Source organism: Triturus cristatus, chromosome 10, assembly GCF_964204655.1.
Source record: "Triturus cristatus chromosome 10, aTriCri1.1, whole genome shotgun sequence".
Taxonomy (NCBI): domain Eukaryota; kingdom Metazoa; phylum Chordata; class Amphibia; order Caudata; family Salamandridae; genus Triturus; species Triturus cristatus.
In genome coordinates, this window is record NC_140593.1 from 1,009,378,212 (window position 1) to 1,009,400,927 (window position 22,716).

General features: G+C 41.9%; 1 pseudogene; it reads right to left on the reverse strand.

Moving 5' to 3' along the window:
• Nucleotides 1–14,952: 14,952 nt before the first annotated feature.
• Nucleotides 14,953–15,365, reverse strand: LOC146796420 (small ribosomal subunit protein bS18m pseudogene; annotated as a pseudogene).
• Between the last annotated feature and the right edge of the window lie 7,351 nt (nucleotides 15,366–22,716).

Below are 22,716 nucleotides of genomic sequence, written 5' to 3' on the forward strand. Positions count from 1 at the left end.
CTGGGGTCATTTATGTTATAGTGTGCACATGTCAAAAAGTCTATATAGGCAGCACTAAGCGTAATTTGAAATTGCGAATACAAGAACACAAACGGTCCATCAATAATGAGGACATCAGATCACCACTTTTTCAGCACATTAACGAAGCACATCCTATGAGGAGAGATGTAAGATTTCATGGGATACAGAAAATAGAACTAGGACGTAGAGGAGGAAACTGGGAATTAAAGATTAGACAGGAGGAGGCACGTTGGATTAGTGGATGTAGAACAGTGGAGCTAGGTTTGAACAGTGACTCTGAGCTCCACTATTTCTTGGAATAACATGAAATTATTGGTATCCTTTGCAGTGTTGTCTGATGTGTTGTAAATGGAGATGGGATTAGATTGGATTATCGGGTGGAATTTCCAATAGGAATTGTAATAAATGGATGGCGTTATTGGTGATTGAGGGTGGTTGTTATAAGTGATTTTGCAGTGTTAACGGAAGGTGTCAAGGTAGGGAACTGTCCCTGTGAATATACCACCTATCGTTGAGGCAGTAAAATTTATTTGAACTGGTCTCTAATTGTATTGAGGTCTTTGTATAGTTCAAGTATAAGGTAAAGAATAAGATAATCCCTACACGATTTGGGTAGAGTTATTAGCGTTTTGCATTGATTACACTACAAATCAGGTTGATTAAGGATTTGCCTTTTTTTTCGTCGGTAAATGACGGTCGGGGGATGTAATAATTATCGGACTACGCTTGTTACATCCCACAGAGTAAAAGGCGATCACATTGGTGGAGTAACTAACGAATAGGAATAGCCGTTCCCTTATTTCCGTTTTTTACGGATGTTAGGAGAAACTTAGCCGACCAGATAGGGAGCTGCTTGAGCCCTTATGTTAATGCGGCTTTGAAATGAGGAACATGGATTGGTTCGGGATCACATGGAACGGTATCCAGACCTAGTTCAGAATTCGTTATAGTAAAACGGGATTTGATTGGAGGTTCGAACTGGTGGACCAGATAGGGAACAGTCTTAGTGATATGGTAATAAGGCCTGTAAATCGGAAGAAATGATTAGTGTTTGAAATCGGAGTAAATGATTGGTGTTTGAATCTTTTAAAAAGAAGCTTTGGCGGTCTAAGGCTACAGAGCAGGGCTATCGGACCAGCTGCAAGGCACGAGGATATACTGGTGCAAGGTATGTGTTTAGAATAGGGCGATTCACTTTACTTTTGGAGGACCAGTAGTAGGGATACTAATTGGGTGCCATTTGGTTGTATGTTTAGAGGAATTATCAGCAAACAGGAGGACAATTAATAAGTGGAAATTGCGGAAATATAGATGGATGATGGAATGTCTTAAATAAAGATGGTGGTTTCAAGCTACTGAGCTGGATCATCGGACCGGATGTGGAATATATGAGGATATATTATTGCAAGGTACGTTATGGTAGTTGGGCGCGTTCAGCTTATTAACAGTAGAGACTGAAGCAGAGTTATTATTGATGTGTCTTTTGTTATATATTTTTTAGATTAATTAACTGATATACGGAAGGATCGAATGGGATAAAAAATCATTGACAAGTGCTAGGAAACGAAGAATTGGAAAAGAGTACGGAAGTAAATGAAAGCATAGATTTGCAAGGATTGTTCCAAATAATATTGAGGTGAGAAATAACTAGCAGGGATATGGAAGCTAGAGGATATTATTGGTGAGAGGGAAGAGGTCTAGGGAATTGATGACGTAAGGGTCAACGTTTAGGAAACATTATTTCATTTTTAGATTATACTTTCATGCTTTGGAGAATAAAAGGTGCGCAGTTGGAGAAGATACCGCACCCTGAATTATTTAAACAAATAGATAATAAATTGGGAGATCTTAAAAGGAATATAAACATGGAGGCTATCCTCCTAAATAATAGAATATATAAATTGGATGACAGACCATAGGTGGGATCATGGGCACATTCTGGATAATTAAGAGATAGAGTAACAATTAGATTATCACTAGAACTGCAAGCATCTGTTAACACTGTTCTATCATAAAAGGATATTTTTGATCATGATCAATAACATTGTATTGTCAAATAGGTATATTCTGTATACTGTGGATATTTTCCTTCCTTGTACAGATACTGTGGTAGGATTCATATACTGCTTAATTTATAGTGATACAATGTTCTTTTTCTTTCATTACAGCCCTGATGATGTCCTAGATAGGACGAAACGCGTTGGCTGTACGATTATATACACTGAGCATTATTTACTGAATGGACTTATTATAATGTTTATAATTTTGAATATTGTTTGAACAATGTATATGAATTGGCTGTACGACTGTATACACTGAGCTTTATTTACTGAATAGGTTGATTATAATGTTTTTAATTTTGAATATTGTTTGAACAAAGTATATGAAATAATGCAACAGTTTTACATGTGATGGTTGAGATGGAAACCAATGTTACAGTTTAGTGGAATACTATCGAACAATTGATTATTTGAAATAATTGGGAGAGAAATACTCAAAGAATTACAAAGAATAAGAAATAAAAACAAATAACTCAAATTTATTTTGTACTACAACATTTATTTGTGGATAGCATGTAATATTACTCCGCTCCTTTCTATTATACTTCTAATATTTATTGGCTTAGTCATTGCTTGCTTGGTCCTTTTTTGTGTTCTTTCCTTTGTGTTTTGTAGGCATGAAGGAGAAGTTCATGTGACGGAAACAGACGCTGCTGTTGTCTCGTGCGGGCTTCTCCGCCTCGTTCACGCTGCCTGTCTTCTGTGTTTGGTACGCGTCGTTCGTGGCGGTCTCTATTGCTTGTGTGCCGGGTTGTCTGTGCGTGTCGGTCATGCGGATTGGTCTCCGTGTGAGTCGGTCTGGTTTTACACGCATTGCATCGTACTGCGCTAATCGTACATCGCGGGTACGGGTCGGTCGGGTTCATTCCGGGTTCGTGTCGGTCGGTGAAAATCGCGTCGGTTTTCCGTCAGGATCACTATTTTCCCTCCGGCTCGGTCGTACGACTTGCATTCCGTACGTGTCGGTTGTAACTCACTAGCATTGCATCGTACTGCACGGGTCGTATGGCGCTGGTCCGTGTCGGTCGGTTCGTTTTGCGGCCGGAATCTGAATCGGCCCCTAAATTGTATTGTATTCCTACAGGAAAGTCACATATTTTGAACATCATTTTGGAGCCCTTACGTAAGACTCCTATTATAGAAAAGAGGCAATAGCCTAGTCTAAAAAGGGAATGTTACTATTGGAATAAGAAAATATTTAGGAGTAGTAGAACCCTAGAGAGGAACTTAGTAATTGTGTCATTTGTTTTACAGCGTCAAAACTACAGAAACAGCGCAAGAAGCAAGATGGATCACTGACAGAATATCGACAGAATATCGAGGAGAAGAATATCGAGCTGCCACAATATCGAGGTAAAAATATCTACAAAAATATTGAATCCTAAATATTGTTGTTAGTGATATAGTTTACTAAAATATTGACTTTTTTAAATGTCTTAACAGTAATATAAAATTAATTAAATAATAAATATAATTAAGTAAAACATACTTAAAAATAATTAAAAAACGTTAACATTAATAAATAATACATGTAATATCAAAAAAATAAACATGCATTTTTTTTATATATATTAACTTAATAATATTTAAAAATAATGAATATTTTTAATTATAAAATGTTAACAACATCATTTAAAATGTAATTACATACACATATAAATAAACCTATAATATAAATATAAAAATTAATTATATATAAGTTAAAACATTAAAATAATTAATATTTTTTAAATAATATTTTACACTACATTAAATATAACAATACTGAAAACGTTGCATAGCGTAGGGGATAAAATTACTATTCCCACTCCAGCGAGTGGTACAGTAGGGAAAGTGTTGGATAGCGGGTGGGTAAAAATTACTACTCCCACTCCAGTGAGTGCAACAGTTGGGAAAATGTTTAATAGCGGGTGGGAATCCCACTCCACCAAGTATAACAATAGGGAAAGTGTTGGATAGCAGGAGGGTAAAAATTACTACTCCCACTCCAGTGAGTGCAAAAGTAGGGAAAGTGTTGAATAGCAGGAGGATAAAAATTACTAATCCCACTCCAGTGAGTGCATCAGTAGGGAAAGTGTTGGATAGCGGGAGGGTAAAAATTACTATTCCCACTCCAGTGAGTGCAACAGTAGGGAAAGTGTTCGATAGCAGGAGGGTAAAAATTACTATTCCCACTCCAGTGAGTGCAACAGTAGGGAAAGTGTTGGATAGCAGGAGGGTAAAAATACTATTCCCACTCCAGCGAATGCAACAGTAGGGAAAGTGTTGAATAGCGGGTGGGAAAAATTTGATATTCTCACTCCACCAAGTGTAACAGTAGGGAAAGTGTCGGATAGCATAGGGGAATAATTTAGTATACCCACTCCTGCAATATAATTAACATTAATTAACAAGTATTTATTTTTTCCAAATTAATTTACCTCCCACCATTTTCCCCTATAAACATCACCTACAATATTGTAAAATATTAATAAACTAACATAATTAATTAACAATTAATTAATTAACTAATAACAATTAACAATAAAATTAATAACCGTCAAATCTAAATTAATTCACACAATTAACACTAAAAATAACGTTTAATAAATATAATATAAAAAAAATTACATTAAAACTAAATTACTTCCTATCCTACTCCCCTATCAACCCTCAACCCACTCCTAAAAAAAAGTACACAATTAACATATTTACAAATGAAATAGTAATAATTAATATTTAATTAATTACTAATTATTAAAAAATATGTAACACAATTAACATAATTACCAATTAATTAATAATTGCTATTAATGTATTTATAATTAACTAATAATACATTAATTAACTTACTATTATACATTATTAAATATTAAATTATTAATTAATCCAATAATTAATTAATTGATTTCAATTAAATTAATTTCCACTCTATTCCCCTATAAACCCACAACCCGCTACAGAATTAAATTATGCAAAAAGTAATTAACATGTAATTAATTAATTCTTAAACAATATATTCTAATTAAATTACTTCCCACCCTATTCCCCAATAAACCCACAACCCGCTACGGAATTAAATTACGCAAAAAGGAATTAACATAAAATTCATTACTTTAAAAAAATTCGCACATACATTACAAATATAATACATACTTTTTAACACATATACTAACACTTAAAACACAAAAAAGTTATATTTTTAACAACTATATTATGACTGTCGATATTACTAACTTCGATATTATGAACAACGATATTTCTTACCTGCATTTCGATATTCTGGTCCACTATATTTTTGTAAGTCGATATTATGTCCACTCGATATTTAAAACTCGATATTTTGCCATATCGATATTTTAAATTCGAGATTTAGACTGTTCTCCAAGCAAGATAGAGTAGTTGCTGATAGACGACACCAGTAATTGAAGACAAGGCTGTCTCTTCTCTGTCCCATACCCCATTTCCCCCCCGAGAGTCCCTACATACTCCCTAGAAAAATTCTTCAGTGGTGTGGGGGAGAGGCATTGGGAATCAGCAACATTCTGCTCCTGTGAAGTACCTGGGAAACTTCAAGTAAGACTCTTGACAGGATGCTTATTTTTCGGAGGTCATATGAGGACAAAAAATAAAAAATAAAGGTGATCATAAGAAAGGGGGTTAGGACCCTCTTCAGGGGAAAGATGTGGCCAAGAAAGATAAACAGAAAGATTCCTCTAAAGGTCTCCGGAAGAATGCCCAATAGAGGGGGGAACCCACGACCGATCCCAGTCTAAGAGGAGTGGCTACCTGGGAATTAATTATGACAATTGAAAGGCTAGAGTGTGTTATGTCATTAGCCAGGACACAAGAGGGGAGATTCTAAGTGCAGCAAGAAACAACTTACTGGTGGTTCTCCTAAGGGCATTGCCAGTGTAAGGATGTGAGTGGAAGTTCTCCCTTGGGATTCCAGAGGGCATACTGAGGTCACCCTAGTATCACTGGGTGGGGCTGGAGGTTGATCTCTTGGCTACCTCACCCCAAGCATGAAAAGGTATAGGCAGTGGAAAAAGATCAATGTGATTGATATCTAGGCTCTGAGGAATACAGGTGCCAGCATAACCACGGCAACGGCAAAGCTGGTTTCTCCAGTCCAAATCATTCCTAATGAGATGCACCTGATAGAAAACTCAAACAATGATGGAAAGTTCTATCTCATAGGTATAGTGAAATTTGAGTGGGGAGGGGTGACTAGACATAACAAAATGGCTGTGTTCCCTGGTACCCCAGTGGAATATCTGCTGAGAAAGGACCTGGAAACGTCTGCCCGGTAAAGTGCGGAAAGGAGGGCTCATGCAGCAATGCTGGGCCTCCCTGAGTGTTTAAGTGTAACAAGTCTAGAAAATGACCCAAGTCCCTAGGAACAAGAGAAAGGGCAGGAAGATTGGTCAGCCAATTTCCCAGAGACCTTATACCCAGAAGGAGCCTAACCCTGGGGGGTAATGACCTGGCCAACTTGAGAGACCTACTGGAGTTGGCAGAACTTCAGGAGGCAGGAGGTACCTCCAGAGAGGACTTGTGCCAGGGGCCAATAACTTGCCCCATTCTTGAAGCCTTGGGCAACTGGATGAAAGGTAAGAAAAGGAGGATGAAAGTGATACCCATAAGGTATACTGGGACAAGGGAGTTATGTATCGTGAGGCAAGGGATCCCAAACCAGAGGCAACCAGGAGAGCGGTGGCCCTCCCACAATACAGAGTAATCATCCTCAACCAGGCCCATGAAATCCCCTTAGCTGGTCATCTGGAGCAAACCAAAACCTGGGAGAGGTTGTTTGATAACATCCATTGGCCTCAGATGTCATAGAAAGTAAAGGAGTTTTGTTGCTCCTGTGTCACCTGTCAAGCCAGTGGCAAGACATGGAGCAAACCAAAGGCTCCCCTAATATATTATCTGTGGTGCTCTTTTGACAGAGTAGGGATGGATAATATTGTGTGATACAGTATTTACTGTATCTGTCTTTTTGTTTCATGAATATAGACAAGTTAGATTCTCTCTTTTAAATAATATATAATATCTTAATATTTATAATGACATGTGATTGTTTTTATTGTATATTATGTTTGACAATTAAATAACTTACTTCGATGCATTAATAAACTTGAAACAAAACTTGAAACTATTGGTGTGCTTGATCCTCAGACTGCATCTGGGAACAAGTCAATCCTGGAGGTAGTGGATCATGCTGTCAGGTACCAAGAAGCAATTCCACTTTGGACAGTTAGTACACCTGCAAATGGCGAGGGCCCTAATTGGCATCTTCACCCGGGTGGGTTTTCCTAAGGAGATAATTTCTGATGGAGGCATCAGCTTCATGTCTGCTTATCTGAAAGCAATGTGGAATGAGTGTGGTGGTACTTGCAAGCTCACTACTTTCTACTATTCCCACGGTAATGGTCTAGTTGATTGGTACAACAAGATCATGAAAGGCATTACAATGGGTTTCTCAGAGAAACACAGAAGGAGATGGGATCTTCTTTTTCCATTCCTATTGTTTGTCTACAGACAGGCAACCCCCCTAAAAATAGGCTTCAGCCTGTGTGAACTCCAGTTTGGTCACCCTGTAAGAGGTCCGCTATTTTTTGGTAAGAGAGGAAACAGGAGTAACCCATTAAAAAGTCAAAACAGGACATAATGGGCTGCATACTCGGCCTTCTCTCCAGGATGTCAGAGCATATAAAAAGGGTAAACACAAACTTGGAGGCCAGCCAGGAGCTTGTCAAGCATGGGTTTGGCCAGAAGTATTCATTGGAAGCATACCAACCAGGACAGTTGATGTGGGTTTTTGAACTAGTAGCTCATGTGCTCTCCCAGATAAATGGACCAGGCCCTATCTAGTTTGAAAAAAGACTGGGGAAATCACCTATCTGGTGGACTTAGGTACCCTATGGAAGCTTCACAGTGTAGCATGTTAATAGGTTGAAACACACAATGACAGACCAGGCATGACCCTGATCATATTGACAGATCAAGAAGAAAATAGAAATGTGGACCTCTCCCTTACCTGCTTTCCAGTACTTTTAAAGATGGCTCAATGGAAGGTGTAGTACTGCTCTCCACTTTTCTCAGATCAAAAGCTAAAGGATTGTTACAACTTATTGAAACAGTTTGCTGGTCTGTTCAGCCTCGACCCCAGGTATGACATCTTGGTGTGTACATGATGTTGAAACAGGTGACAACGTGCCTGTCAAAGTAAGATTACATAGGCTGTCAGACAAGGTAAAAGATAGCATTGTGCCTGAGGTTGCCAAGATGTTAGAGCATGGGGTGACTGAGCCCTCTAACAGTCCTTGGATCAGCCCAGTGATGCTGGTTCCTAAGCCATATCCAAAGGTAGGGTGCATCATATTCCCTTTTGTGTGGACTACAGAGACCTGAATGCAGACACTAAGACTGATGCTCACCCCATGCCCAGAGCTGATGAGCTCATAGGCAAGTTTAATGGCTAACAAGCACCAAACTATATTTGATGTAACATCAGGATTCTGTCAGATAGCCCTCCCCTGAAAACCCAAGGAGAGGTCTGCATTTTTAATTCCTAAATGCCACTTTTAATTTAAGATGATGCCCTTTGAATTGAAAAATGCACCTGCGAGCTTCTAGAGTTTGGTAGGAGCATCTGGTCCTCCTTAAGGAAGTGCTGCAAGTACTGCAGCCAGGGGACCTAAAGATTAAAGTGTGTTAGAGGCAAATAGGGCAAGGTTTAGTGGTGTACTTGGGCCACCATGTGTGTGGAGGTCATATACACCCTCTTCGGTTTTGTATCCAGCCCATACTGGCTTGGGAGGCTCCTGAGACTCAGACCCAGGCCAGAGCTTTCCTTGAAACACACAAAAGGTAAAGGGAATAATGCTCACAATTTGTCTAACCACCTGCAATTGTCAGAGTAGCATGTCAGTGCATCGTTCTTTTGCTCCCCATACTATCTTATTTTGGACCCAGGATGTGGAATCAATCTGACCCTGATCTTCATGGGAACAGTCCTCCCTGAACCGGAACACAAGCATCCCAAGACCGGTTTTGCCCTTGCTATGGGCTCATCAACCTGGTACAGCTTAGTTCCAGACACACAATGAGCATGAGACCCATGTCTGGGCATACCGATGCCACTTAGGGCAGTCCACAAAACATGCAAAAGGTGTTGGTGGAATGCTTTCATTTTGTTTAACCACTGGCAATCGCTTGGGGTAGCATCCCAACCCATCGTTCTTTTGCTTACAATGCCAGCTTTGTTTGGACCCAGGCATATGCAAATCAGTCTTGACCCTTCTCCTTCTGAAAACAGTGCAGCCCAAACTGCCAGGCCAGGCTCCGCTGAACCAGAACACAAGCTACCCAGGGCCGGTTTCGCTGTAGTTATGGGCTCCTCAGCTGGGTACAGCTTGGTTCCAGTGACACAGTGAGGACAGGACCCATGTCTGGGCATACCCATGCAACTTAGGGCTGCACATGACACACACAAAGCCTTATCAAAGGACAAATTGTAAGCATTCGTCCTATCGCCTTTTGTACATTTATGTAAGAATGAAGCAGGAGGTTCCTAGAGCAAAATGAAAAGAACAATGGAACATGATTTGAGCAGTGATTATTAAGGGAAACAGCAGGCATTTTTCATACCAGTGTATAGTAATGAGTGAAACGGCTATAGAGAGAATAAGTCCTAATGTGGACAAGTGCTAATGCCACATATGTGTTTAATTGAGATATTGGGCAAGACATTGCATATGTCGGTGGACTCATGTCCGTGACACTTTTAACAAATTGGATGGAGTTGTTTAGAGGAAACTGGCTATTTAAACCAAAGGATGTTGTAGAGTGAAAATATCTGTTGCAGACTTTTTGATCACAATGTAATCCTCAAGAGAAAGAAGGTGCTAAGGAGTGTTAGAGAGAGTACATATGGTGAACATGAGTAAAATCTTGTTGGACTGAAAGAAAGGAGCAAAGGAATATGGGAATTGTGATGAGCCTGAATCATCCAGAGCAGGTGTTATTGATCAATGAGGTAAAATCAGTGAATAGAATTCCCAGACATTTTCAGTGAGGTAGTTTGGGATGGTTGAAGATCACAAGGAGAAATGGCATAGTTCCCAAGACTACCAAGTTTAGGAATGTGCCTTTCAGATTGAAGAGAAGATTTGAAAAGGTTTTATGAAGGTAACGTTTTCAAACCAATTGATGCATCCAATTGGTTAAGTCCAGTACTTTGGATATGCCAATCAAACGGACAGGTAAGGATGAGCATAAACTTAAAAAACTCTATGATTCGATCAATTCACTCTACGTAATATCGATGACATACCATTGACTTTGCAGAATGCATTAGTAGTACCCTCCTATGTCATGGCTAATGCATACTATCAAATTATGCTACATCCCAAATTTTGATATCTGACATCTTTTGTGACACTGGAAGGTGCATTCCAGTTTTTGAGAACTCCATTTGGTTTAGCTTCAGCATCTGTAGTTATTTCTTTGCCATGCAAGGCTGGTGGAGGGAATACCCAAGATTGTATTTTCCTAGATGACATCTTGTTGAGTGGAGTGGACACAGTGGAGCATCATGTGCTCTTAAAAAGGTGCTGAACAAATTGAGAGAAGCAGCCTCTTCCCATTTCCTTTTTTTGTGGTCCACTGCCACAATCGGTGAAACCGCTGCTACCATCCCATTCGGGGCCACAATTGACCCTTGCCCCCACCACTCGTTCACCAAAGGACTCTTACCAGTCGGCAAAGCACAAACTCGGCAACATTCCTGGATACCTGGAAAAAGTCCCCGATCACACCCCTGCTCAAAAAATAATTTGCTGACCCAGCCAGGAGGACATTCTCTTCTATTTGCTGACCTGGCCATGCTTTGTGACTACAGATCCATCTCCCTCAACTACCATTCCCGGCAAAGGTCTTCGAGAAAATAATCAACCAGCGCCTCACAGATCACCCCAGCAATCACCAGTTCCTTGACACCAAGCTGTCTGGATTCATGCCTAACCACAGTACAGAAACAACACTCATGACTGCCACAGATGGCATCTGCATGATTAGTTCAAGTTCAAGTTCAAAGATAGCTTTATTCGATTTAACAAATCATAAAAGCACATTAAAATTATTACAGACAATTTAACACAATAGTAAGAATCCAGATGCATGACAATTTAAATAAAAAGGTTCTAATAGTATTACTAAGGGCATCTTGTTCAAAGCAGAAAAATAAGTTTAACCCATAGACGATCTACATCTGATTATAAATGTTAAGAACTTGGATACCGCATTTATACACTTTTCATCTTGCAATAAAAGCAATTTAAAAAAGGCAGGCCTGCATTGTCTCAATCCCCATGTCTTTAGCAAAGGTATCAGGTATCTCTTTCTGCCCCATGCATAAAATTTACAAAACAAGATACAATGGATTGTAGATTGTATAGAAAGATCATCGCATGGGCATTTGGTTAAACTGATTGACCAATCATTTGTATCTGGAAAGGTTACCAGCCTAAAGTAACTACCCATTCTCAGCCGTGCTAGCAACATTCTATGGTAACTAGATAGCTCGGGGGATAAGTACAACTGCAAACCAGGGCCCTGTAAAAGAAAGTGATGTTGGATAACAGAGGCCTTCTTCCCCTCCACAGACCATCGTTGAGTCTCCAAGAAAACAAGACAACGTTCTTTCAAGGCTTTTCTTGAGATTGTGGATAGTGAGGAGGGGGTATTAAAATATGCTGGGTAACCAATATTTATCATAAAATCCTTTACATAGGAGAGCCACTGGATATTTTTAGCTCCCTCAAGTTTAATGCAGTCCGCTATAATTGCTCTGTTAAAAACAGTTGCCCTAGAGGACCATAACTTATGCCATAGCAATACTGGACTTATTTTGATTAAATCAGCTATATAAACCAGATCCAATTCCTTGTGGCAGACGTATGTGGAAGTAGATTTAGGGACAGCCAGGAGATAGCGTAAGATTTTTTTTTCTTTTGCCTGGATTTCCTGACAATCTGCAACCCCCCAAATACCAGCCCCATAGCTATCAGTTGACACACATTTAGCTTTATAGATATCCAACAAAATACGGACCGGTCTGCCCCCCAATTTGTTAGCAAAATGGATTACTGCACCTATTGCGCGGGCAAATGCAAGGCTTCTAGTGCCAACTGCTGTATTCCAAGTACCCCTTTTATTAAAAACGATCCCAAGGTATGAAAATGTGCTTGTTAGTTCTAACTTGGTCTGTTCTAAAAAGGTGTTACAAGAAATTGTATTTTTTGATGAGCAGCACATAGTAAATGTTTTCCCAATATTAATTTTTAGGCCCCTGGATCTCATATATACTGAGAAACTTGTTAACGCCTTTTGGAGGCCTACTTGGGTTCTTGCCATTATAACAGCATCATCTGCGTACAGTAAGATCGGCACCGCCGTGCCGCCAATTTGGGGATAATCTACGTCTAATTTCATTAAAAAGTCTGCGACACCATTAATATACAAATTAAAAAGAAAGGGTGCCAGGATACAGCCCTGTCGAATGCCTTTCATTATTGGGAATTTGTTCGTACATTCGCCTGATTATTGGCACAGGAGGCATAGCAGCCCTCATTCTCTTGGACCTCTCTAGAGCATTTGGCATGACTCACAACCCATCCTCATCCAGCACCAACAAGAAATTGGCATTAAAATCCTGTATCCCCTGTATCTGCTTCTTCTTAATAGATAGAACAGAAGCTGTTAGCCTGGCACCCTACTCGTCAAAAGCCCACAAACTCACCTGAAGAGTGCACCAAGGTTCCTCACTCAACCACACCCTTTTTAATGTGTAAATGATCAGTATCATTATCCTCTCTTATGCCATCGACATGCAAGTCATACTTTCCCACTTGGACAAGACCCCCAACACAAGAAACAAGTTCACCACTTGCATGACCGAAGTTGAAAACTGAAGAAAAGCCAACTGTCTCAAGCCCAACACCGACAAGACAGAAGTAGTGCTGTTTGTCAAGAACACCTCACCATGGGACTCTAACTGGTGGTTGGCTGCACTCGGACCCACATGCAGCACCCACACCACAATCCTCTGAATCATCATCAACGGCAAAATGAACATAACTGCACTGCCATCACTGCATCCTATTTCTACACCCTGAAGAAGCTGGGGATGAACCTTAAATGGCTCCTCAAGCAACACCAGATAAACAGTCACTCACATCTTCTAGGATAGGATTTCCAAGCAACTCATCATAAGACAACTTAGCAGCTAGACTTATCCTCACCTCACACTTAGAAATCATATTGCACCTCATGGAACTTCACTGGCTCTCTCTACACACACATTCTAATTTCCAACTCCTCATACACACACATTCACAGCACTACACAATTTAGACCCCACCTACCTCAACAGTGGCTTCTCCTTCCACAAACCACCAAGACAACTCTGTTTCACTGGACTCCTACTTGCACAAATCCCACACATACACAGAACCAGATCAGGAGACATTCTCTTATATTGCTCTTAAACCATGGAATGACCTCCTACTCCATATCAGAGTCTCCTCCTCCTCCCTTCATCTGTAAGAAGCTGGGACCTGTTTTTTAATCAACCTACCCTAGGCAGGGCTAACCACACACACACACACAAACAGACCCACTAAGCACTAGGATATCCTTACAGGTGATAGGGTGCTTTACAAAAACATGTTACATATCAACACCACATAATTGTACTTTTTTGTGGTGGAGGTGGAAAATATGGGCCATTTTGCATTTAAGTAGATGGAATTATGCTCAAGATGAAAATAGTGGAACCCAAAGAGAAGGCACAATGTCTGAATAATAAGGAACAACTGAAGTCCTTTATTGAACTAGTGGAATATTATTTTCACAATATTTTAGGTTCATTGACTAATCCGTAGAAAGGACAGTCAATGAAGAACTATTTCAAACAAGGGGTGAATTTTTAATGGTTAGACAAATGTGAAGTAGCTCTCCAGTATATTAAATCTATTTTTTAAGCCATTGGGAGAAAATCCATTTGACACCAGAGATACCTCTGACATGTTAACATATGCGAAGACTCTAGTTTAGAGACGGTCTTGAAGTAAGCAGGAAAAAGAGGGAGTCATTGTCTTTGCATCCGGAACTGATAACGGTACAGATTCTAGTTCTAAGACAATGGCTTTTTGTAGGTTCACGCCCACTTTCCCCCCCATTTTTGACTACTAGGTAATTGTGTATTGACTCAGAAATGCACAGAGGCCTGCTATCCAGGCCTCAGTGTATGTACTCTAACCATTAAGAGTATATGTTTAATTGGTTTACACATAGTTGGCATAAGTTAACGTATTTATATGTCCCATTCATACAGTACTATGTGTGCCTGTGGCCTATAAGTTAATTGTTACAAGTGGACTGAGGCATTTGTACCACCGCAAGGGTAGCAAGGTAAAACATAACTCCCAGACTGCCACTGAAGACTGGGAGAGTGTTTTGTAAACTGCTACCTCAACTTTGCCATTTAAACCCTTGGAGAAGCCGAATTCATTCTTCTCAATTTTATAGGTCACCCCTAAGGTAGGTCTACCATACCCTAAAGGTAGGGTGCATTATATTAAAAAGAAGGACATTTGTTTTGTTGATTTTACCTCGTGACAATAAAATGTGTATTTATAATGTTGCTGTATACAGTGAGGCAGTACATTAACCCCTTGAGTGCCCCGCCCTTTCCCCGCCCTGTGCCGGCCGTTACATTAGCGGGCGGGGTTCATGACGAGCTGGACTCGTCATGGGCACAGCGCAACCGCGGCCCATGACGAGTCCAGCTCGTCATGGGCACTGAAGGGGTTAAGAGCATACTTTATTCAGGATTCTTGATGTCACATATTTTTCTGTCATTGATGAATGCTTCATCTTTGTAAGTAACTGGCATAAATCCCATGAGCTTTTTTATGACTTTTGAGATTGCCTTCTGTTTCTTTGCACGCAACGCCTGTTATATTAACTGCCATAAATGTGACCTGTATATGGGGAAACACATTGGGACAGCAGCTGTGTATTTTTGGAGTTGACAGAGATCTGACATAGGTTACATCTCTTAAGGGATTCCTCATACTGGTTTTCCAGGTTTATGGGCATATCTTGAAAGGAAACATTCTCCTCATGTATGCTATAATATTTTTCCAAGACTGCTGTGGCAGGGAAAGCAGCTGTCCTGCTCACACAGAAACCAGACCAGCGTCTCAATCCGGTCACCAAAGCCATCATTAGCATCCTGATGATGCCCTCCACAGCATGTTGTGACAGTAAAAAACCTGCATTGTCATTTTTACTGTAGTGAGGCTAGTAGCCCCGATTGGCTAGTATGGAGTTACATGCTGCCAACTCAGCAGTGATAACTTTCCAGATGGGACTACTAAATCTGAGACTTCAAGTTATCAAAAGAATCATTGCATTACACTCAATGTGGTATCCAAGTTGAATTTAATGTATCTTTTTTAAACATTGCATTATTAGAAAGTTGCCACTTTGTAGCCCATGTTTTCGAGTAGCTGTTTTCTTTTGCAAACAGCTGCTATCCTTGAGACAGCCTACTGGCTTTCTGGGTAGAGGTGAGTATGACCCTCAAAAAGGGAACAAAAGACATTCTGAAGGAAGGATGAGGCGGCCTCCTGGCAAAGTAGCCAGAGTGGGCAAACTTAAAGGGGAAGTCACCTTTGAAGGACAAATATTAGTCACACTAGGGAAAGCCTAATCTTTTGTTTAGGCAGACAAGCTGCCATCTTGGAAAGAGAGGTAAAACTTGTTGTCAAACCAGTTTTCCAAGGGGAGTGTAGCCCCCAGGTAGCCACCCCTATAGGATGAGCTAGGAGCTCCACACACCAGGAGAAATGTCTCACCATATAGGGGTTGGGCAAAATAATACACTCCGGGATAGCTTCATGTCGCACTTGGCAGGAAATAATCATTAGGCTGCAGGGCTGTGGCAACCCTTTGACTAGTTAGTTGCCACCTCCCCTAAGGCTCATATAAGGCATAAAAGTGGCACTTCAGGCATTCAGATCTCAGATTACTACTGTCATAGAAAGATTATCTAAGGACTATCCTGCTGCTCCCTGGACCCACCAAAGAGAGACTGTAACAAAGACTGAATGCACCTGTTACACTTCAGTACCAGCAAAGGGAGGTCTGTGCCTGGGGTGCCCCACCCATGGAAAAGTGGCTCAAGAGTATTATACAAAAGGAGTGACTTGAATAATCAGTTGTCTGACTCACCCTTACAGCCACATGGCAATAAAAGCTGAGAAGCTTGCACCCTTGTGAGTTCAGCACTGAGAACGATGACTGCTGCTGGACAACGAGGATCAGCCTGGCAGGCTGAGCCCTGATGAGGTGTCCCCAAGTTTTGTAGATCCGTGAAGACAGTCAAAGTGTCCTGTAGGTGCAGAGCAAGCATGTTATTGACAGATAAAGGAAAAAACTGGTATTTTTGTAACTGGAGACCAGTTTTCCAGTGGCAACTGGACCTGCGCTAGACTTCACCTGGACCTTGTCGGAGATTGTCCCCTGCGGCCAAAGAAGACCTCCCTCAATCTCAAGGACCAAGGAGAGTGTTAAGTATCACATTTTCCACAAAGTCCGTAGGTATTATTCAGGAGTAGGCTTTCATCCAATCAGCACAGTACTGGTCCCAACAGATAATGACCAGTACAGCATTGTATAAAAGCCACCCCACACTCTCTTTCCAGAACTACAGAGCTCATGCCAGGTATTTAAAGAAACATGAACACATTTAGAAAAGAGAAAGAAGAGAATGTAACAGAGTGGCCTTAGGAAGTCCCACTGCACCAGCCCAGCATCTTCAGCATCCTTCACCATCCTTGAGCATCCTCAATGATTACAATGATTTATTGTCTTGAGTGAAAAAGCAATGATTTACTGTTTATTCTAAAAATTATATTTCCGGATTCTTCTAATAGATTTTGTATCATTCGGGTGTTTAATGAAAGATAAAAATATGCCCTATATTTTTAAATTGGTGTTGGATTTTTATTGTGGCATGTTTTCTTGTTTTCTCTTTTTGTTACTTTTAATGCTTTACCCATGTTCCTTTGATAAAGTCTGTCTTTGCTGTGCCAGCGCTACCCAAGACTCAGCTAACCTGACTCGACCTGATACAAAATTGTTACATTATTACACAGTGTGGCTGCACAACCAGACCATATCATAATTCACGTTCTCACACTAGTCATTCAGTAATTGTGAAAAAGGCTGTACAGTTCTGATGGTGTGTACAACATTTCTGCCCAATGTGTGGGGTTGCCACTTTGTGATATGAACTGATACCAAGCCATAAGTGGACATATTTACTGCATAAAAGTGAACATGGAAAACTAGACAAAAATGTGTTTTAAATGACAAATTCTTCCCAAGAATTCAAAATGTAAATGCTGATTGGTTGTCCTGTTTACTAGTGAGGAGAATGAGGTGGCAAGTGGCGAATTGTATTTAGAACTGCGATCAGTGAAGCAGTGGTGTTCTAGATACTGGGTACATTGATAGAAAAGACCTGCTGTCTTGGTTTATCTTTTCCTTGCTCTGGGTGTTCCCGAGACCTCCCAAAGATGGTAAGCTTGTCTGCAAGATAAACAGGGCTGCTTTTAATGTTGGCTTTTTGAATGATGAAGCTGGTTTTAAATTGCAGTGAGTAATAAATTCCAAGTCCGCAGAGTTCATGCCAAACTCAGCCAACCACAGCATCGCAGAGTTTTTTCTCACATAATGCTCGCCAACAGTAAGTTGGCGAGCGCAAGCTAAGATTGGTGTCACCTAGCGCCATTTTCGGCCACTGGAGGGCACCCATTGAGATATTTTGCCAAGTAGACCGTCGCAACTGTTTGTGGTGAGAAAGCTGCCCTTCAATTAGAAAATCTACAGGAGAGGCAGCAAAAAAGCAGCCCCCTCTGGTGCACCACTTTGTGCTGTTAGCCCTTACATTGCAGCGTAGAACAAGCCCCTGGCGAAAAAATCAGCGTGAACAGTGCAACGTGCTGATTTCTGCCTCTTTGCTGAAGTCCGCGGAATCTGACAGAGTTTTCATGTAGCGCCGTGGAATTTCCACAGAGTGAAACTCCGCGAGTTCTGCCCATCCCTAGTGTTGATGTTAGTGAAGAGAGGCAATGGAGCTCTATCAGATTGGGGATGATGTGATCATATTTCTTTGTGATGTGATCATATTTCTTTAGACCCTGGATGAGATATGCTCTAGCTTGTAGAAGGCCATTAAGGTGTGCCAGTATCGAGTCTGGAAGGCCATGACTAAGACAGTACCATAATCTATATGTGAAAATACGACAGCTTGAACAGCAGTTCTGAATGGGTTGGCATTCTTTAGAAGAGAGTAGTGGTACAAGACCATCCTTCTTCTTTTGACAATGTGTGAGGTTTTTCTCCAGAATGAATCCCAACTGGCATTTGGTGAATGTTGGGTTTCAAAGTCGTCAATGTTCATGTCACCGAACCAGGCTGGTACTTTAACTTGTTTATTGTTCAACGCAGATAACAGGAATTCAGTCTTCTTTGATTTGAGTTTCAGGTAGGTGCTGGATAACCAGGTCTGAATGTTGTGCAAGCAATGTTTCATAAGGTGGATGCCTGAAGCAGATGAGACTTTCTACTAGTGCTGTATGAAACACTGAGGACTCCACAAGGATAGAGTATTTTTTGTGACCTGGAGGTGCGTATGTGAATAAACGGTGTCAGTGATGAACTACCAGGTTATCTATTATTTTCACTGAAGAAGAGTTTTACGGCATTGCACTCTCCTATGGAGTGAAGAATAGGAGGGCCCTGTAGGTGGTTGATGCAGTGCTTTATTCTCTTGAACAGTGTTCTGCTTCAGTTGGTGGGTTCATTGATGGTGTTGGTATTGCTGATGTATTAGAAGCTTGGCTGTGTTTCAAGCTTGCCAGTTTCTGTGGTCATGCTGTGTGTATAGCTGCATCACATTTCAATATGCATTTTGGTATTTACAAATGTTGTGACTCATCATCATGTTTTCTGTTACTTCAACCATTTAAAGTACCCCAATTACAAATAGAAAGAGGGAAATTAGGCTCCCTAACACTCTATGTTTGTCGTTGTTATAGTAGCATCCTAGTTGATGCACCTCTCAGCAACTCAAACAAGAAATGGCTTTAAAGCCTTTCCTTTTCTTGTTTGAGATGCAGTGAAACTGCTGAGACTCTATTATGCTTTGCAAGTCTAAAACACACTATATGTAGGGGTGAGCGGAGTTTGTGGAGTTCCTCTCCGCAGAATAACGTGGAGTAACAAATAACTCAGAAAACTCCACCAAACTCCACGCGAGTGGGCGGAGTTGTGCTTGGCCGCCTGTTTGCACTGACTGATGCGATTACCACGCTGCGCATAGCAACGCAGATGCACTGCACCACGCGTGCGTGGCCATTTTGTTTTTCCTATTCTGTGCATGGTGCTGGACCTACTTCTGAATCCTAATTATAACTTTGCCATCCTAACTTTATTTAAGTTATTTTCCCTGTTCTGAGTTGGTGTATTTTACGTTTTTGCCTCTTTTTTATTTTCTTTGACTTTTATTACTTTTCCCCTAACTTCCCCAAGATTCCTAATTTCTCCTTCTCTAGTGTATTCCTTTTCATACTCCTGTCTTTTACCATTCCAGATTGTGCGAGAGTCGGAATCAGTACAGCGAATTGCATACCCTATGGGGGCCGGCACCAGAGGGTGCAGCCTCGAGACATTTTTATCCAGGAGGAGGTGGCTGCACTCGTTTTCTTTGTGCAGTGCCAACTCCCCTCCATGCTAGCAGCAGTCAGCAGGACTGGGTGTGGGTACAGCACGCGGGAGCATTGGCTGCTGTCAGGGAGGGTGCACAGTTGTGTTCACCAACCAACTAGGGTTCGGCGAACTTAGCAGCAGCTGATGCACCGTTGGGCTGACATCCTGGACAGGGAGAGTGGCCTGCTTGACCTGCTGAGCGTCCAGGTTGCAGTGCTTGGTGAGTACCAGTAATTCATTATTATTAATTTCTTGTGTCCTATCCTATAATGCTAGTTTTTCTAACTAGCATGCTGCTCACACTCAAAGGTAAGTTAAATTCACGTAACAGCGTTAGGAATATTATGTGGTCCAATTTGAGCGAGCCAGGTGTTCGGTGCTACCTAGCTCTGCTCGTTGCTGTAGGCGCTTGCTTGGGCTGATTATGTAAGAAGTTATGCTAACTCCTCTGTCCTCCTGTCACTAAGATAGTGATATGGTGGTAGTAGCAGTAATATATTATTGATGAGATAGCATTCTGTGTCTTTCTTTTTATGTAGCTTGTACAGTTCCAAGCAATCTTCCAGTGATGTAGAATGCAAAATATGCATCTATGCATTGAAAAGGGAAACTGACTGAGCTGGCCTATCAAAGGGGGTTAGATTTGTGAAGCAAGTATCAAGTATTTCCAAATGTACTTTAGGAAATTTGGAATAAGGCCTAGGTAAAGTCCTGGAAATTAGAAATAGATCAACTGGATAAAATAGGCATTCTGTTTTAGAAAAGTATAATGTCAATATGTTACTGTGTTTCCCTTTGCCTGTAAAAATATTTTCTCGGAGGTTAATTGTACCGCTAATCTATTTTTGTTATCTTCTTTATTTCTTCAGCACCCAAGGGGAAGAAGAGTGCATTAGAGGGCCGGGCCGAGGAGGGTGCCACCACCAGTGCTGCTGTGGGTGGAAGTTCCACCACCAGTGCCACGGCCATGGTGGACAGCTCTGTTGGGCCCAGTAAGTTCTCATTAATATTACTTATTTCTCTAACATTTACCTCTTACCATTAGATACATTTTTCCTCCTCCCTGGTATACTATGACTTTTTTTTAATACTCCTTGTTCTATTGAATGATTATTCTTGTTACTTATCCCTCCCTGCATTATCGTTTTTCCTATATTTCTTGTTTCTGTAGCTGACTTCCTCCTGTGTCTGTACTAAGCTGTAGCTTAAGCTTTCTTCTGTTGGTAATGCTGTCCCTCTCCCCTAACTTTATACCCTGTGGACTTGTACGGTAAGACTAAGACACTAGATTAGGTAGTCTACTGTGAAGATTGCAGAGTTTGCAATCCCTAGCAAGCTCGTCTATGCATGTTTGTCGAGAACGCTTTCTAATTCTTGCTCATGCTCAAAGGATATAGAGTGCCCATTGTTATTGGTGACCCTCCCCATGCTGTGTTGTATGTATTAGATTTTGTTACATAACGGCTAGAGCGACTGACTTTGAAGCTGGGGAACCAGGTTTGAGTCTGGCAGGAAGCTCAAACATCCTTTGATTCCGGGCAAATCACTTAATCTCCACATGGTACCAAAAATGAATGTGTCCGTTGGTAATGCAACTCGTGCTCATGTGAAGCGCTTTGATATCTTTGCGTCAAGTTTGTGCTATATAGGGGGGGGAGCATGGCCAGCCGGGACCCAAGATGGCCGCTACGGAGTAGCGCTCCGATCACGACTCCCTAAAGTTCACCCACGTCCATACAATTATCCATTTTTGCCTGTGAAATACACCTGCCCCAAGCTCCCAGGCGCACACAGCGGCTCTGGTTCAAGAACGGGGCAAATCCGACGAACCAGAGCATAGATATTGCTGCGGGCCTCGGGACGTGCTGAGAGGCGGTGGCAGTCCCGTTACTGACGGCGCGCAGCGTCACCTTGTGCAGCTTCGGTCACTGGCGATAGGACCTCTGTGCTACAGGGCCTGTCCTTTCTGAGTGGCTCCATGTGGTGTTGCGGTCTAGTCGACGGCACGCTAGGCGTGACGTCACCGGACTTCCGGCGGCGGCCATCTTAGGGGCGCATTAGCGCGCCGATTCAAATAGGATAAGGAGCTCCGTGCCGGCGCTCCTGCTGAAGTGTGTAATACCTGAATAAACCCCTTAAACCTTGCCTGCTGTCCTAGTCATCTGTGGTGGGGCAGTGTACAGGAGGAAAGGGGCAGCATTACAATGGCGACGAGGAGGTGAAACGGCCCAGCGCTGCCTCCAGGGTGAGTGTCTTGTGGTCTACCAGCCATCGACGCCCACAGGCACCACCCCTGACCAGCAGGAGCGCGGCAGTGTCGCGGAGAGGGAAGGCGAGAGCGCTACATTCCTGACGGGCCCTCCTGAGCCGATTCTGGACCGCGACAACCCCACAGGTACCGCCCCAGGTAGAGTCCACGTGGAGAGGCGGTTGCACGCATCGTGGCGGGGGTCACAGGACGCACCGCGAGCGGCGGCGCCACAGACCGCGACGACGAACCGGACGCAGGGAGCCCCGACAGCACCGGGGGGTCGAGAAGCTCGAGTCCACGACCGCGGCGAACGGAGGCAAGGAGGAGGATGAGTGCCACTTCGACGGGTCTGCCGAACCCGATACCCTTCCTCACGAAAGCTGGGGTTCCAGATATGCCATGGGAGGATTGGAAGCCGTACTTCTTGAATTTCCTGTTCGCCTTGGAAGAGGAAAGTGGCGCTGAGTTCTCGAGCTCGCGCAGGAAGAGGATGCTGCTACACCATTTGGGCCCTGCAGGTCAGAGGGTTTACGACGATCTAGTGAAGGTGGTCCG